Source organism: Phalangium opilio, unplaced genomic scaffold (assembly GCF_054372755.1).
Source record: "Phalangium opilio isolate 3A_F unplaced genomic scaffold, DU_Popi_V2 ptg000070l_1, whole genome shotgun sequence".
Classification (NCBI taxonomy): domain Eukaryota; kingdom Metazoa; phylum Arthropoda; class Arachnida; order Opiliones; family Phalangiidae; genus Phalangium; species Phalangium opilio.
In genome coordinates, this window is record NW_028324182.1 from 7,996,456 (window position 1) to 8,011,958 (window position 15,503).

The following is a 15,503-nucleotide window of genomic DNA, read 5'->3' on the forward strand; positions in this document are numbered from 1 at the left end:
GTAATGTTGTGTTTGTGTAAACACTCTAGAGGTTGCTTTCCACATTACCATTTCTTAGGAACTTGGAGTACTAATATATGATATTTCTGTCGCAAAAAATTTTACCCCTCTTAGAATTTTTCGTACTTTATACATAAATTCGAGGAAACAATTGTCTTGTTGATGAAGTGGAATTGATTCCGAATTTTGATAGAAAGTAATTTGATTTGATTTTTTCATTTTAGGTTATTGAAAATGCTGAAATTCCCAACGTACGGCTATAGAAATGAATCACGTCTATGTCTATTTAGCGAAGTTAAAGTTACATAAACGGACTTCTAACATCATTACAACGCCCTTGGACATTAACCTCGTGACTTTGAAAGTTTAATGGTAAGTGACAATCACTTATTATTTATAGTAAAGGTACTTCGAGGTACGGGAAGAATTTATAATAAAAAATAGACATAGATATGACGGGGAAAAGAGAGACAAATGATAGCGAGGAGCGTTTATCTAGGGGCGTATAGTCGACCCCTTTATTTGCTTAAACGAGCGTGGGTTTGCGGTCGGTTGAAATAAAAACTGACGGATAATCGAGCAAGAAGAGAGACAATGAAAGGAAATTAATGTTCCCTAGTTTTTTACGAGATTTTAGTCGTCCCCCGCCTTATTGATTTTTTCTTTTGCCACGGCTTCCAGCTTTTCAAGCTGAAATTCTATTAGGATAAAGGGAATAGCGTATAGAAACGGAGATGATGAGGGGAAGAGAAATTTTGCTACAAAGGATACAAAATGATAAAAATTATTAATTTCCCGAATGATTTTTTTTCTTGATCTAACAAGGGTGTACGTTTTAATATAAGGAAATTATTTTCGATAGTTCGATGAGAGAACTTCTAATTTAACTATTTTATAGATGCTTTAAAGTTGTCTGAATTGCAAAAGTTTAATTTTGGTTAGCGATTTACTTTAAATTACCCAATCCTAAAACAAACTCGCTCGTTGTCTTTAAAAAGGCATTCGGGTCGATATAGTTTATTTCTCTTGAACAACGCAAACTCTCTAGCCTCCAATCCATCGCGTTTTAAGTGAACAATATAAAGACTTTCTTTTAAAAGGTTCCTTGCGGGAGCGGATTAAATTCGTTACGTTCAATATCGTCAGTCTCAATTAAAGTACCATATTCTTATCCCGGCCTGTCGAATAAGTAAACAGGGCTACTATTCCCTTAATACAATGAGAGAGTTAAGCCTCGGACCGTTCCTCTATTGACTTTCCTTTTCAGAGCTAACTAGTAAAAGATTTTCTCTTCAAACATCTTCTCGTCGTATCCCTCCACATCCCGCTTCGGGCCACCCTTTTAGTGGTGTTAGCGCTTAACTTGCAAATGCGACCGGCGCCTGGTGACCGTAGAAGTAGCCAAGGCCTATGAGTTAAGAGACGCTTCATTGTTATTCCGGGATTGATTGGATTATTTTTCTCGCCAGCTCCCTTTTTTTTCCTTCCCTTCCCTTCCCTTCCGTTCGATGTGTGTGCCTTGTATGAAGGAGAGATCTTACTCCCATCACCCGTCTTTAGATAGAGTTAGGTAATAAGACAACTCATTGGCGAGCCTTGGGGGCTCGCGAACTTTTTTTCCTACAGTTTTAAACCCAGATATCAGTTGGGGTTTTGAGGGTTTATTGATATGATTGATTCAGGCTTCGATAATCATAATCTACTAGTTAAAATATTAACTGTTGCCTGTTGGGCTTAAGTGCTATGAAATTAGTATGTTCCCATTATGGTAGTCGTTATTAGAATGTATTCAGCTGAGGGAGCGTTATTCACGTGCCGATCTCGTTGTTATATTTCTCGTTCCACCCCGCGATCCTAGTCACGTTGAACTTCACGCTACCTCTCGACCATTTTGCTAACTTATTTTGTCTCGAGAAAAGCGTCGAACGTCGTGGGCGTATGAAAAAAAATAAGGCAAAATTCTAGGTTGAAATTTTAGTGGTGTACCCAACTAGACTCAATCTTATCGAGCTTTCAGAGCAGATTAGAGATAAAAGGAAGCCCAACTTCGTTCCTAGTGTCATTTGAAGGTGATATTTTCTTATACTAAATTTCCATGCTAATGTAGTTAGTGTGTTTGAAGCGATGTTTCTCGCGTACACTCGACAGGGCTGCTGCATAATATTTTTTTCTACTTTTTCTTTCCTCGCGTGGCGTTCCCCTTTTGGCCCCGCTAAAACGGCTCATTCATTTCCTTTCTCGTGGTCGAGGCTACATTCTTTCTTCGGAAGAGAGCCTTCAACGGAAGAGACGCCCGGAAAGAGAGACAGAAAAAAAATTAGGAAAAAAAAAGTCGACCCAGCGTAGAAATTAGAGACAGAAGTGAAAAAAGAGGAATTAACGGATACGAAGAGAAAAATAACATAGACTTGCCTCTTTTTAAGTCCTACTGACACGTTTGCTTGCCGTCTCAGTAGGAACTTTTTGCTTCCAATTACTATGGAATTAATGTTTTTGCTTACAGTCTGTATTCGTTCAAGATAACTAGATAGCGGCTTTAATGTATAATATATCCTTTATGCGCGAAAATTCTCAACCAAAACGTGTCAACAGATAAGCTCGAATACCTTTACAGGCGAAATAAATTTCGGAACAGACATTGGAATAAAGATAGATGAGTTGAGCTAAACCTTGAGGAGCAAACAAAATTTTTCCATCGATTCCAGGCTTTCCGTCTCTCTTTATTTTAGGTTTTTTTTCTTCTCCAACATCCAGGATTACCTCCTATTTTTTTAATGCGTGGCGTGAGTAAATATTATCTTTAAAAGAGCTCGATCATGATTCTAGTCGCGATCATCTCTTGAACATCCCACGGGAATTTAAAGTGTGTGAAAATATTTGTTTTGTTTAATTTCATTCACCCTATACGTCTGGCTTCTGGCTATAGCTGCATCTGAAAACCAATTAATTTTTTTTATTGAAAGTTACAAGATTGAAAATAAGTTTTTCATCTTTGAAATTAAAGTAGTAGTTAGTTGATGTAGTTTGAAACGTTCGAGATGTTCGTGTCACAGTTGGGTCATTCCCTTTCCACGTTTAATGGTAATGGTGTAGATATAATTAACCGAGAACATGGTTCCTTTTTGTCGACCGAGATCCGTTCTTTCTCTTTGTCAAACATCTTGGAATAAAAAGGGCTTGATTCAAGAAAGAATTTCAGAGGTCACTAAGGTCAGGATAGCGTAACTCATTTAAGTTTTCTTTATTCTTCCATAGACATTTGTCATTGTCTTTTAAAAAAACCTCGGTGAACTAAAAATTCAGTATTGGCTTAAGAAAGTATCTAAAAAAATTATTCAGAATGCACTAATTCTTAGCGTCGTTCGCAACTCGCAAGTGCGCACGCTCCACAAAATCATAGAAAAATCTTTACTTCTGGTATGGATTTGCTTAAATTAAATTATTTCAGTGTAAATAATTGCCTCTTAATTCCCAAATCAAGACATCTAAGCTCATTTACTGCCTTTTCCTAATTCTACCCGAATTTTTCGTCGGAATCCATCTTTAATCTTGACCGAGAAAATTTACTCTCCTTTAGCGACAAGAAAAAGCGAATGTAAGATTTCTCCCGCTATGTTTCATAAGACGGATTCATAAAGAACGGGAAAATTAGCTACCTTTTTAAAAGAATGCCCTTCATCTACTTCTCTTTCTGCAAGATTTCTTCAGGGAGAAAAAGGTTTAGCTCGAGTCAAAATGCAATTATTCTTTACCGGCAATTGATTCATTGAAAGAAAACTGCTTGCTTGACTGAAAATACGAAAAATGCGCGCCTGAGGACAAAATTAACCAGCTCCGATCCCTGTATGTCATCCATTTCTCTCCCGGCAAATCATCCAACTCCTTTTCCCTCCAGATAGAAATATATAATATTGAAGTAAGGTACCCCCCAATCAAGAATTGAGCCCAATCTTAAGGCTATCTTTTAGATTCAAAACTGTATGTTATGGACTGTACCAGTAAGGTAAAGGATGTGGAAACCCTTTTGGAAAAGAGTAAGAAAAGTCTTTCGAGGCGGGTCTCTTCTTTCGATGCGTTCTTCGGGCAAACTTCATTAAGACTAGGAGATCCGATAATTAAAACGCGCCCCACATTAAACAGTATATGCTTCGGTGTGCTTTGAAATCAGTTTCTATGACTCCCTCTTATCTCATTCAAATTTGAGAGGCATTGATTCGCGACTGGTTACTTCTATGGTCGATGGACGGACGACACACTCAAGGACATGATTAAAATGCGAGGGTTTGTTTACTTGGGCTAATCGATGTAAATTCTATATTACAAGCGAGATTGCGCGTAGTGCTAAAAATAATCTTAGGGTGGTTAGCCTCTCGTTTAATTAATTCCCATGTTTAATTGATTTTATCCTCAACTTCTTACTGAATTCCCCGTATCGCGAGTTGCTATAGCAATGTTTCCATAAGGTTTTTCTTACTTTTCTTTCACTTCCCTGGTTTTAAAATCGATAAAATTTCTCTTTTCCATATCTATTCTATACATTCTAGGGGTTTAACCCTCTAGTTGAACCAACAAACCTTATTAATTAGGGACCGTGTTTACCCAACGTTTTAATACGCGAGCTACGTACGGAACGGAACGGTACGACCGGCGTTTCAAAGCTTTCCAGTGGGACCTTAGGAAGATTTTGCGAGTTAGTTCTCGAGTAGGTCTGCTTCCAGATATCTCCTTCGAGACCCCCTCTTCGATTGGACGATGAAAGAAAAATATTTTCCTTTTTGGGAAACGGTCCTCGGTAGTCCTTCTATATTGAAGCGGGCCACGATTCTAAATGAAATTCGATTAAATGGATGTAGGGGACCTCGGGTCCAAAATTAGGTTGGGTCGTGACATTGGTGTCCTTTTATATCTTTGTGCTTTTATAACGTTATACCAGTCTTGATTGACGTGATAACACGTTTCCTGTAAGTCTCGACATTGGAAGCTTGTCTATATCTTGGTCAGTCTTAGTAGTACATCCTGATTTCTCAAGAACTCTTGGCCCAACTATAACTTAATTCCATTTCATAATTTAAAATTCATTTTATCCTCCCTATCCTATTTTATAGCGGCGATCTTATGTTTCCAATTAGTTTCGCTCTCATCAGTCTGCGCTTCTAATTCTTCCTTATCAGACTTATGAAGTCTTGTTTTATTTATTTGTCGTGTCTCCTTACTCGGTGATTATCTGAGATGAGCACGCAATCCAGGAAATATATTATAGAATGGGTCTGTGATCCTACGTAAATAATTCAATGCTAAGTTTCGGAAAACACTGCACCGAAGAAAGCAAAGCAATGAAACTGACCACTTTTAATTTAACATATCGAAATTATACGTGAAAAATATGCGCCATTAGTTCTTTTAGAACTTACGCAAACAGTTTTCAAAGTTTTCTCAAACTTTTGTCATAAAGTCCCTTCTTTTGCCTGGGAGTTGCAAATACTCTGTCCTAATTCCAACTCGGTGGTCGTTTCCCGTTTCTTAGCCGTCAGGATTTCGAATAAAGATTCCATTAATGTAATTAATTTATGATTTCCCTCGTCTTTCGTTTAAGACGCGAAGTCCTCCTCTCGGCTAACTTAAGCCGTCGTCTTGAATGGCAGTAAGGCCGAGAAAAGCAAAGATGCACGCCACAGTCGGTGCCTTATTACGTTCTTAATTAGGAGCGTGCCCGCGAATTCTCCATCCTCAACGCTTTCCTTTTCTCGCGCTAAGAGTCGCGTCGCCCAAGGGTAAAAGCCTTATACACCCGAGTCCGAATGGTTCAGTTGAAACGAGGCCTAATAAGTCGGGAGAGTGAACGCTGGGAGATGGTAGACCAATTCAAGCAGTCGGACACTCACCTTCAACAATCCCTTTCCCGATACATTTCATCCGAAATCAGTTTTAATGTCCGCCTCCTCGCGTTTGAAATCTTTGCGCTTCTGGCTTCCTATTAAGTCTGTCTCGAGACGTACGTCAAAGGTGTTATTGTCTTATAATATGACCCCCCCCCCCTAGTTCTTTTTTGATAACGCCAGGCTATACCGTACTAGCAGTAGGGGAGTTGTTCGATGGAGAAAGAGGAAGGAAAGAAAGAATTCCCGGTGCCGGTATATCTGAGACTTAATTTAACCTCGTGGGTCGTCCCTCAACGTCTAGGCCAGGGAACCCCCTCTCGATTCCGTTCAATAATAGGCCCAAGAATGTGTCCCCCTACTCGCAATCATTCTGAAGAAAAACTGTGGCGCTCGCGGTTCAACTTGGTAACTCCATTGTAAGGAGTTCGCGTGGATTCCGGGATTCCAAGGGGTTTAGGGTAAGCTTCCGTAAGTTCGCCTCGGGATATTAGAATTTATCGTGACAATCAGTCTAGAGGTAGATCCCTACACACTGAGGGAACGTTTGTGTTTCCAATCGAAAAGAAGTGAAAAACGAAATTTACTGAAAGACTTTAACGTTATTGGTTGGTGCTATAAAGCTAGATGGGGGAAAAAGAGCTCTATTGATAATCAAGTGTAGTTCAGATCAAGAAGATCAAGTTCTGAATGTGTGTGTCGCGTTCCCGCATTTCCATAAAAATGTAGTTCTTGAATCTTAGCCATTCAAAAATCTGATTGAATCAAATGAATTATGTAATTTTCCAAAGTTACTGTATAAAGTTACGCCAATTTTATTTCTAGTTCTTGGAATAGTCATAACCCAGCTATGATATTTGCTTATGGTTATAAAATAAAATTTTACCTCTCCTTCGGCTCGAGGAAGTACATGTCCATCTCACTGTCTGGGTTGAAATGGGTTTAGAGTTTCCCTTTTTGAGAGAGAGCTCTTATTCTTGGGAGCGTAGCTTTCAAACGAATGCGCCAGGAGAACTCACTCTCGGAAGGGAAGCTCAAGAGCAATAAAAGAAGAGGCGGAAAATCCGACGCGAGGTATTTAGTTTCACTTAATGCACAGGCGAACTTTTATTTCTCCGCGCTAACTTAACCGCTGTCGCGTTTTCCCCGATCCTTTTTCTCCTACTTTTATTTTATACTTTTCCGTCCGAAAGCTGCCAGCCTAGTTTTTAAGAGAAGTTAGTGGAATTTCAAACTCTTTGCTCGCTCTCTATAACAAAGGAATTTAATTAATAAAAAAAAGCTTCCCGGGATTCTCTTTTGCTATTTTTGATAATTCTTTTTATGTCTACACATTTTGAAAACGGAAACTTTCCCCGGAAATATGCTCGTATTTTATTTATGACTGTTTCAAATTACGTTCCCCCGATTCAACTCCACATTTTATTCCTTAAATTTATTTTATTATTAAGTATAAGCGTAACATTTAAATCACAGTTGGTTTGGTGGGAAAAAATCAATGATAATTAGAGTGTTAATTTTTTTATCTGTTCGACGCTATACAATATAGAGTTTTTTCAACTAACCATGCATTATTTATTGATGTTGATACTAATATTTGTTGATATTTGCGACAGATTTTATAGATAACTTAGGTGAATAATAAATTGTAATTAAATAGGTTCGTTTTGTCTAGGGGGATTAAATTAAAATGGACTGTCGGCATGATTAAAATTAACATTAAGATTTATTTGATATTTGAAAGGTTCATTTAAAAGGTAATATGGTTGATTAACAGTTCATGATAAGCATTACTTAATTAATAAAAATTGGTGGGCTGGTTATTCCCATAATGGCGCGCATTATTTCGCGAGAGCTCTTTATAAAAATAATTGTTTGTACGGTACCGTATGGAAGTTCATCGAGGGCGCGGATTCGAAGCGAAAGATAAAGTTCGGCCGGTTAAAGTTCGGTCCTCCAAAGGTCCATCCTGGTTTAGGCCCGGTAACGTGGTTCGGGCTGGACCTCGTGTCGTCGGCCTCGGTCCTGGGACAAATCGGGCAGAGTCCGGCCTTGCAGATGGGTAACGAGAGAGAGCGAATAATAGAAGGCGCCGTCTTTTTATACCCTCTCTCCAGAAGCTACGGGGTCTTCAAAGTTCGTGAAGGGCTCTTGAAAGAGTTCATCTTCGGGTTCACGAACGTACACGCGGAGAGAGTTTTAGGGATTTTGGTTTCCCCGATGACGCGCACGGGTTGGGGAAAGTAACCAGCCTCAACGCGGGGAACTACCAGCCATAGATATAAATATATTTGAAAGCCATAGATATAAAAATATTTGAAAATACTATAGAAGGGAATAACTTCATGCTCTGCATGTTATTGTTACAGATTCCCCACAACCAAAACTTGAACGTCCTCGTTCGACAATAATAAGAAACAACGAGTAAAAAAAAAACACATAATAGAAAGGGGGTACGTGAAAAAAAAAAATTACAAAATCAAATCAAGGCCTAGACAATAAAAACTATATACATGGATATCCAATATGGGCAAAAAAAAAATTCTCGAGATGCAAAATTGAAACAAAATTAAACACAGCATATGAGTTAACCACTCTGCTACAACAATATAAAATTGAATTGAATTAAAAATAAAATAAACTACGCTATACACAGCATTTGAGTTAACCACTCTGCTTTGTAGGGTTTAGGACCCTCTTAGTAATTGTATCTCTAGGGCGAAGCCGTCTAATATAAGGAGGTTGGTCACCGTTCCAAGAATCAGAGCTAGGGCTAGGGGAAATACAAGGACGACTGTTAGACACAAGAACGTCCGGACCAGAAGGGTCCTCAATGGGAGAATCATCTACGGTTGATACAACAGGGGGAGGCAAAGGTACGCACTCAGGGTCACGAGGTATAAATAGCTTAAGCTGATTCACGTGATACGTGCCTTTCAAAACCCGTTTGGTCTCTAAATTAGCTAAACGATAGGTGTGAGGGCTAAATTTTTCACTAATGAGGAACGGCCCATCCCAGTTGTCAGCCAACTTTGCCATAAAATAGTCTCCTGCAGAAGACTGTGGGTGCGTTTTACGCAGTACATGTTGTCCCACTTCATACTCAAAATCTCTATGTTTTTGATCAAAATATCCAGCTTGCCGAGTCTGTTCCAATAGAATATTTTCCTTCGCTTGATTTATAGCGACCGTAACACGGTCCATAATGCTATCAGCGTATAAGGTGGTATTTTCTTGGGACATATTAAACTCAGGGTTAGATTGCGGGGTAACGTCAAACGGGGTCCGCAACTCTCGGCCAAATGTTAAATACGCTGGGGTGAAACGTGTAGTTTCATGGGGGGCTGTCCTAATTGCCATAGCTAATTGAGGTAGGCCAATATCCCATTCTCTGTGGTTATTTGTAATATATGTAGCGATCATAGTACCTATAGTTCGGTTACTACGTTCAACGGGGTTACCTCTAGGGCTATAGAATGACGTAAAGCGATGGTTCACTCCTAGGTTCTTACACGCAGCCTTCATAAGTTTACTAGCAAACTGGCTACCAGAATCGGAAATAATAGTGGAGGGGACCCCAAAACGGGTGAAAACCTCATCAACGAGTTTTGTCACTATACTTTTTGCCGTTGCTCGACGGAGCGGGAACATCTCGACCCATTTGGTCATAGTGTCGATTACTACCAATAATTGGGTGTTACCCTTTTTGCTAGGAACAAAAGGACCTTTCAAATCAATAGATAAAACCTGAAAAGGGTCAGTCGGCAAAGCCGATTTCATGAGCCCTGCGGGGGCTCTTTGCGGGTTTTTGTTTTTCTGGCAAGGTAAACATGATTTAATATAATTAGTGACTGATTTTGTCATTTGCGGCCAAAAATAACGGGCTTGAACCCTACGTAAGGTCTTAAAAATTCCAAGGTGGCCTGAAATAGGGATGTCATGAGTTAAACGTAATACCGTCTCAATTAGAGAGGGGGGAATCCATATTCGGTATGAGTTCGAATTATCGGGGGAACGGAGAATGTCACGATAAACAATGTTTTCGATAATAGCGCATTTTGGAGCGGAAGCTAATACAAAGTCCTTCAATGAGGCATCAGTTGGTATAGTTTTTAAATCTAGGTAGAGTTTTAGAGCACACAGCTGTTCATCGGCTTCTTGGGCGGCTATTATACGATCGGGATCGAAAGAAATTTCTGAATCAGGGTCTACGATTGATGCCAAGATAAGGGGTTCCGAGGGGTCGGACACTGATTCGTCCAGCAAATCAGGGTCGTCATCGCAAGGAATACGGGAAAGCGCGTCCGCTACACCGTTATTTTTACCAGGGACATGGCGTATAGCCGAAACATAGGGGTCAATGATAAGTCGCCAGCGGGCGAGCTTACCAGTGGGGTCGCGAGCTGTTCGAAGCCATTGAAGAGCGCTGTGATCAGTGAAGACTTCTACCTGACCGCCTTCTATATAGGGGCGAAACTTTTGAATAGCCCACTTTACCGCGAGACATTCTCGTTCTGTAACCGAGTAGTTGCGTTCAGCTTTATTTAGGGTGCTGCTAGCATATTGCACTACTACGGGTTTACCATCTTGTTTTTGACTTAAAACAGCGCCCAAACCAGTGTTGGATGCGTCTGAGTGGATGATAAAGGGTTTTGAAAAATCAGGTGGTGCAATAATTGGGGCGGAAACCAGTGCGGTTTTTAGGGTATCAAAGGATAATTGCTGCTCCGGTCCCCATTGCCAAGCTGTATCCTTATGCAAAAGAGCGTTAAGGGGAGCGGCTTTGTCTGAAAAGGAATTTATGAATCTCCTATAATACGAGGCGGCACCTAAGAAGCTACGAACTTGTTTAACTGTCTTAGGGGCTGGCATGTCTTTAATTGCAGAAGTTTTTCTGGGGTCTACGTGTACGCCTTGTTCATTAACTCAGGGCTGATACTCAGAGCTCGCCTGAATTTTAGTTGAAATAGTAACCAACTACTTTGAAAAAAGTAACTAAATAGTAACTTAATAGTAACTTAATTTAAATATTTAACATGCACAATTGAAGTAAAACTCAGTTTAAAATTGTACACACAGGTGTTTAATACTTTAGGGTAGCCTAACCTAACCTAACCTATAGAGTAATGGCACCTACTTGCCTTTGACTGTATTAAGCTCTATGGGTAGTTAACATGGAGTGCCACTACTCTATTCGGCCTAACATTAAACATCGATATTTTGGAAAAGGTGGCAATTCTTATGAGGGATAAGACTTTTTTTTTTTTTTTGGAAATTTGAAAAAAGCGGCGGCCATTTTAGATCTAAATTTTACGCTCTATCGAATGGTGTGCTTGATTTTGCTCTAAAATGATTTTTGACCTTATTCACTCATACCGAAATTGTACCCTGACGTGTAACCATTCTGTAACTAGAACCGCTCTTGAAAAAATAGCAGACTGCGCGAAAGCCGAAAAACGTACTAAACGGCCGCGGCCCCCTGGCTACGGTAACGCGCTGGCGGGCGCAGGGCCGGAAATAAGCACAGGACACTGGACATTGTCCAATAAAATTTTAAAATGTCCCATAATTTTTTAAAAAACTAAGGGGGTCACTGGACATTTTGACCATTAAATTTTCCCAAGTTTTGATAGCTTGACTATGGATATGCGACACTATTTTTGCACATTCCAGTGGACAATGTCCTATAAATTTTCCAGTCAAACAGGGGGTCACTGGACACATGTCCTATAAGAAATTTTTCTTATTTCCGGCCCTGGGCGGGCGCGGCTGGTCCTTCAGCTGCAGCATAGCCCATTCGATCACACAGGCAGATTTTTAAAGGGGCTGGAAATAATACGGCTACCTCGATGGGAATAAATGTCTGATCGTTTAAAAAAAATTGCTTTTTAGTTTTTTCACTCGGAAATTATAAGGAAAACATATTTTTTTAAGAGATGGCCTATCAAATTTTAAATTAATCAACTTTTAGTAACCAAAATTCAAAAAAAGTAACTTTAAGTAACCAATTTCAAAAATAGTAACTTTTAGTGAAAAAAGTGACTCAGTATCAGCCCTGTTAACTAAATGACCTAAAATATAGGCTTCTTTGGCACAAAATTGAGTCTTACTTGCCTTGGCGGTTAAGCCTGCGTCAGAAAGAACACCAAAAACCTTTCTAAGGGTAGACATATGTTCCGTAAAAGTGGAGGAAATTACAATGAGGTCGTCAAGGTATGCACTGACTCCAGACTTACGTAAGTGGCCAAACAAGTGGTCAATCATTCTTTGAAACGTAGCCGGAGCCGTGGTCAACCCGAACATGAGGACCTTGGGTTGAAATAAACCGCGATGGGTTATAAATGCTGCCTTTTCACGGCTGTTTATGTCTAAGGGCACCTGCCAGTACCCAGCTTTGAGGTCTAGAGTTGTTATAAATTTGGGGGTTTTTAAAGAATCGAGGATATCATCTATCCTGGGTAGTGGGTAGGAATCCTTCTTTGTTACCGCGTTTAATCTGCGATAATCGAAACAAAGGCGAGAACCGCCGTCCTTTTTGGACACTAATATACAGGGTGCTGCCCAAGGGGAGTTACTGGGTTCAATTTGGTCATCAGCTAACATTTGGTCAATAATAGCGTCAATTTGATCTCTTTTGTGAGGTGCGTAACGGTAGGGAGCGCAGGAAATAGGGTATGCATCACCCGTGTTAATATAATGCGTGGCGGTATTAGTAATTCCTGCATTTTTCGCAAATAAATATTGAAATTCTGAAACTAAGTCTTCTAATTGTATTCTTTCCTCGGGGGTCACTTTCGCTAACATTAGGGCTTTCTTAAGATCTTCTTCATCTATTTCACAAGGGGGTGTGGCAGAGCAAACAGCTGGTGAGGGGATCACTGGCTTATCAATCAAATTGGGAAGAAAACTATGTTTCTCCGTGGGGGAGTCACTCCAAAAAAACTGCATCGCGCCACAATCTAAAGTCATTCCTTCAGATTGTAACAAATCCATTCCCAAAATACAGGGAAAAATTAAATTCTTAACTAAATATACATTATGCGTTGTGTTTCTCCCCGGAAGGTTAATGTTTGCTTTGCCGCAGCCGGTTGTGGTCACTCGACTTCTATTGGCAAGTTTTAATCCTAATTTAATACGTTTTTGTTTATTAGATGTAGTTGGGATAGAGTTTCTAAAACGTTCATCTACTAAAGTAAAGGTAGATCCAGGGTCCACAAGAGCTATACAAGGGGATTTATTAATTGAAATTTTAAGTTTTGCTAAATTTGGTAAATTTAAATTTTGAAAAGAGTCAATTGTGGGTCCTGAACTACAAATAATGGGCTTTAGGAGCGGTTGGGGGGAGGATTGGGTGGACCAGTTCCTCCCCTGCTTGCGTTTCCCGATGGTACAGGTGTGTTATTAGCGGGGGGTAGCATGGGGGCGCGTCGAGGGCATTCTGGTCGAGTGTGACCCGGTTCGTTACAGTGATGGCATACTACGCCGTTAGGGTTAAATCGACGCGTGAAAGTATTTCTTTGGAAAGTCCTATTCTGAGAAGGGATTAGATTTCCATTTCTTTGAGGAAAATTTGACCCCGAAGCACTATTAGTATTACTGGGGTTAGTGTACCTCGTGGGGCAATGATCTTGATAGTGACCCTTTTCAGAGCATCTAAGGCAAACAACATCCCTAACTATTTTTAAGGAGGGGGGATTTTTTGGAGCATCTTCACCGCGACGGGGGGCTGAAGCTTGCTCAATAAGAATGGCTTTATCTACAAATTCTCGCACCGAGGTAGCGGTAGTTAATGCCAGGGCTTTTCTTAATTCTTGATTAAGATTTTTCCTAATATACCTAATTTGCGAAGCTACTGGTATGGGGTCAATTAATTTACGCATAATAGTATTCATGGCTTCTGCGTAATTACTAACATTTTCACCTGATTTTTGAAATCTGGTATCCAGTCTTTCTAGTATTAAATCGTCATTCCCTTGACCCTGAAACTCGTTTTTAAGAGCCGTGGAAAATTCGGCAAAAGTTTGAAAAGGGGTTTGGCGCGCGAACCATTCAGCGGCCACACCTGTTAGCATGCTGGGGACCCAGTGCCTTACAAAAAGATTTTCGGGGCAGTCCCGAGAAGCGAGCACCTGATGGGCTTTAACTAAAAACTCTTTAATATTCGAATCGGTAAAACTACCTGAGAATGTTGGCAACGTGATGGGGGGTGCCCAAGAGGGGGGTAAAACTTGAGGCTGAGCTGCGGCCTGCCCATTGTTTGCTATTATTTGCGCCATTAATTGCGCGACTTGCTGTTGTAGCGCCGTTATTTCGGCATCCCTAGGGTGGGGATTATTCATATTGGACAAATTAGGCTGTTGGCTAGTTTGATCAGGGATTACACTTCTAAGAGCAACCCTTTGTTCTCTAGCGCTCCTTTGAGTCGCTGAAAAAATTTCGTAACACTCCCGGCAGCTAGAAAATTTACCCAAATTTGGCTGACAAATTTCACTATGCTCAGGTCGGTATAAACTCATGGAGTAATTTACGTTACTGTTTAAACTTATAGGGGGTTCTATATAGAGACAATGAGTTAGTACCAAATGCAACTTAAATTTAACGTTAGATTTGGGGTAGGATGACCAACCTTAATAAACCACGTGGGTAAAATTTTAAAATAAACTAGAATATACACTCCTAACTAAACTAGCTAAAATAATACACTTCTAACTAAAATTATGTACTTATGTACTCCTAACAAAATTACTAACTAAAATAATACACTTCTAACTAAAATTATGTACTTATGTACTATTAACTAAAATTACGTACTTTACGTACTATTAACTAAAAACAAAAATCAATTCTATGTAACAAGTTGCGACTTAGAATTGGTTATAAACTGAAAGCTAATTAATTTCTACCTATAAAATTCGTCGATTTGAGATATGTAATAAAAAATAATTTAAAATCAACGCTAACCACGTGATAAATAAAAACTTAGGTCATTAACCATGAACCATTAAAGAAAAAAAAATTAATCAATGTTCGTTAACCACGAACAAGAACTATATCTCAAATACGACGTAATGAGGGGCGAAAAATTAGGCTTTCATAACTTTAAACAAAGGGAAACATATCCCGGACGGAGTCCTCAATTGCGACAGATTTTATAGATAACTTAGGTGAATAATAAATTGTAATTAAATAGGTTCGTTTTGTCTAGGGGGATTAAATTAAAATGGACTGTCGGCATGATTAAAATTAACATTAAGATTTATTTGATATTTGAAAGGTTCATTTAAAAGGTAATATGGTTGATTAACAGTTCATGATAAGCATTACTTAATTAATAAAAATTGGTGGGCTGGTTATTCCCATAATGGCGCGCATTATTTCGCGAGAGCTCTTTATAAAAATAATTGTTTGTACGGTACCGTATGGAAGTTCATCGAGGGCGCGGATTCGAAGCGAAAGATAAAGTTCGGCCGGTTAAAGTTCGGTCCTCCAAAGGTCCATCCTGGTTTAGGCCCGGTAACGTGGTTCGGGCTGGACCTCGTGTCGTCGGCCTCGGTCCTGGGACAAATCGGGCAGAGTCCGGCCTTGCAGATGGGTAACGAGAGAGAGCGAACAGTGTTGTTCCTTGGA

At 39.7% G+C, this 15,503-nt stretch overlaps 1 long non-coding RNA gene across 11 annotated transcripts in view; it reads left to right on the plus strand.

Annotated features, from left to right (window-relative positions):
• LOC149661388 (uncharacterized) overlaps window positions 1–15,503 on the plus strand; it is a 286,806-nt gene that overhangs the window by 236,817 nt on the left and 34,486 nt on the right. For all 11 annotated transcript variants that reach the window (XR_016368896.1, XR_016368888.1, XR_016368894.1 and 8 more), the window contains one exon: window positions 225–372. This is a non-coding gene — a long non-coding RNA (uncharacterized LOC149661388). The remainder of the gene's footprint in view (window positions 1–224; window positions 373–15,503) is intronic.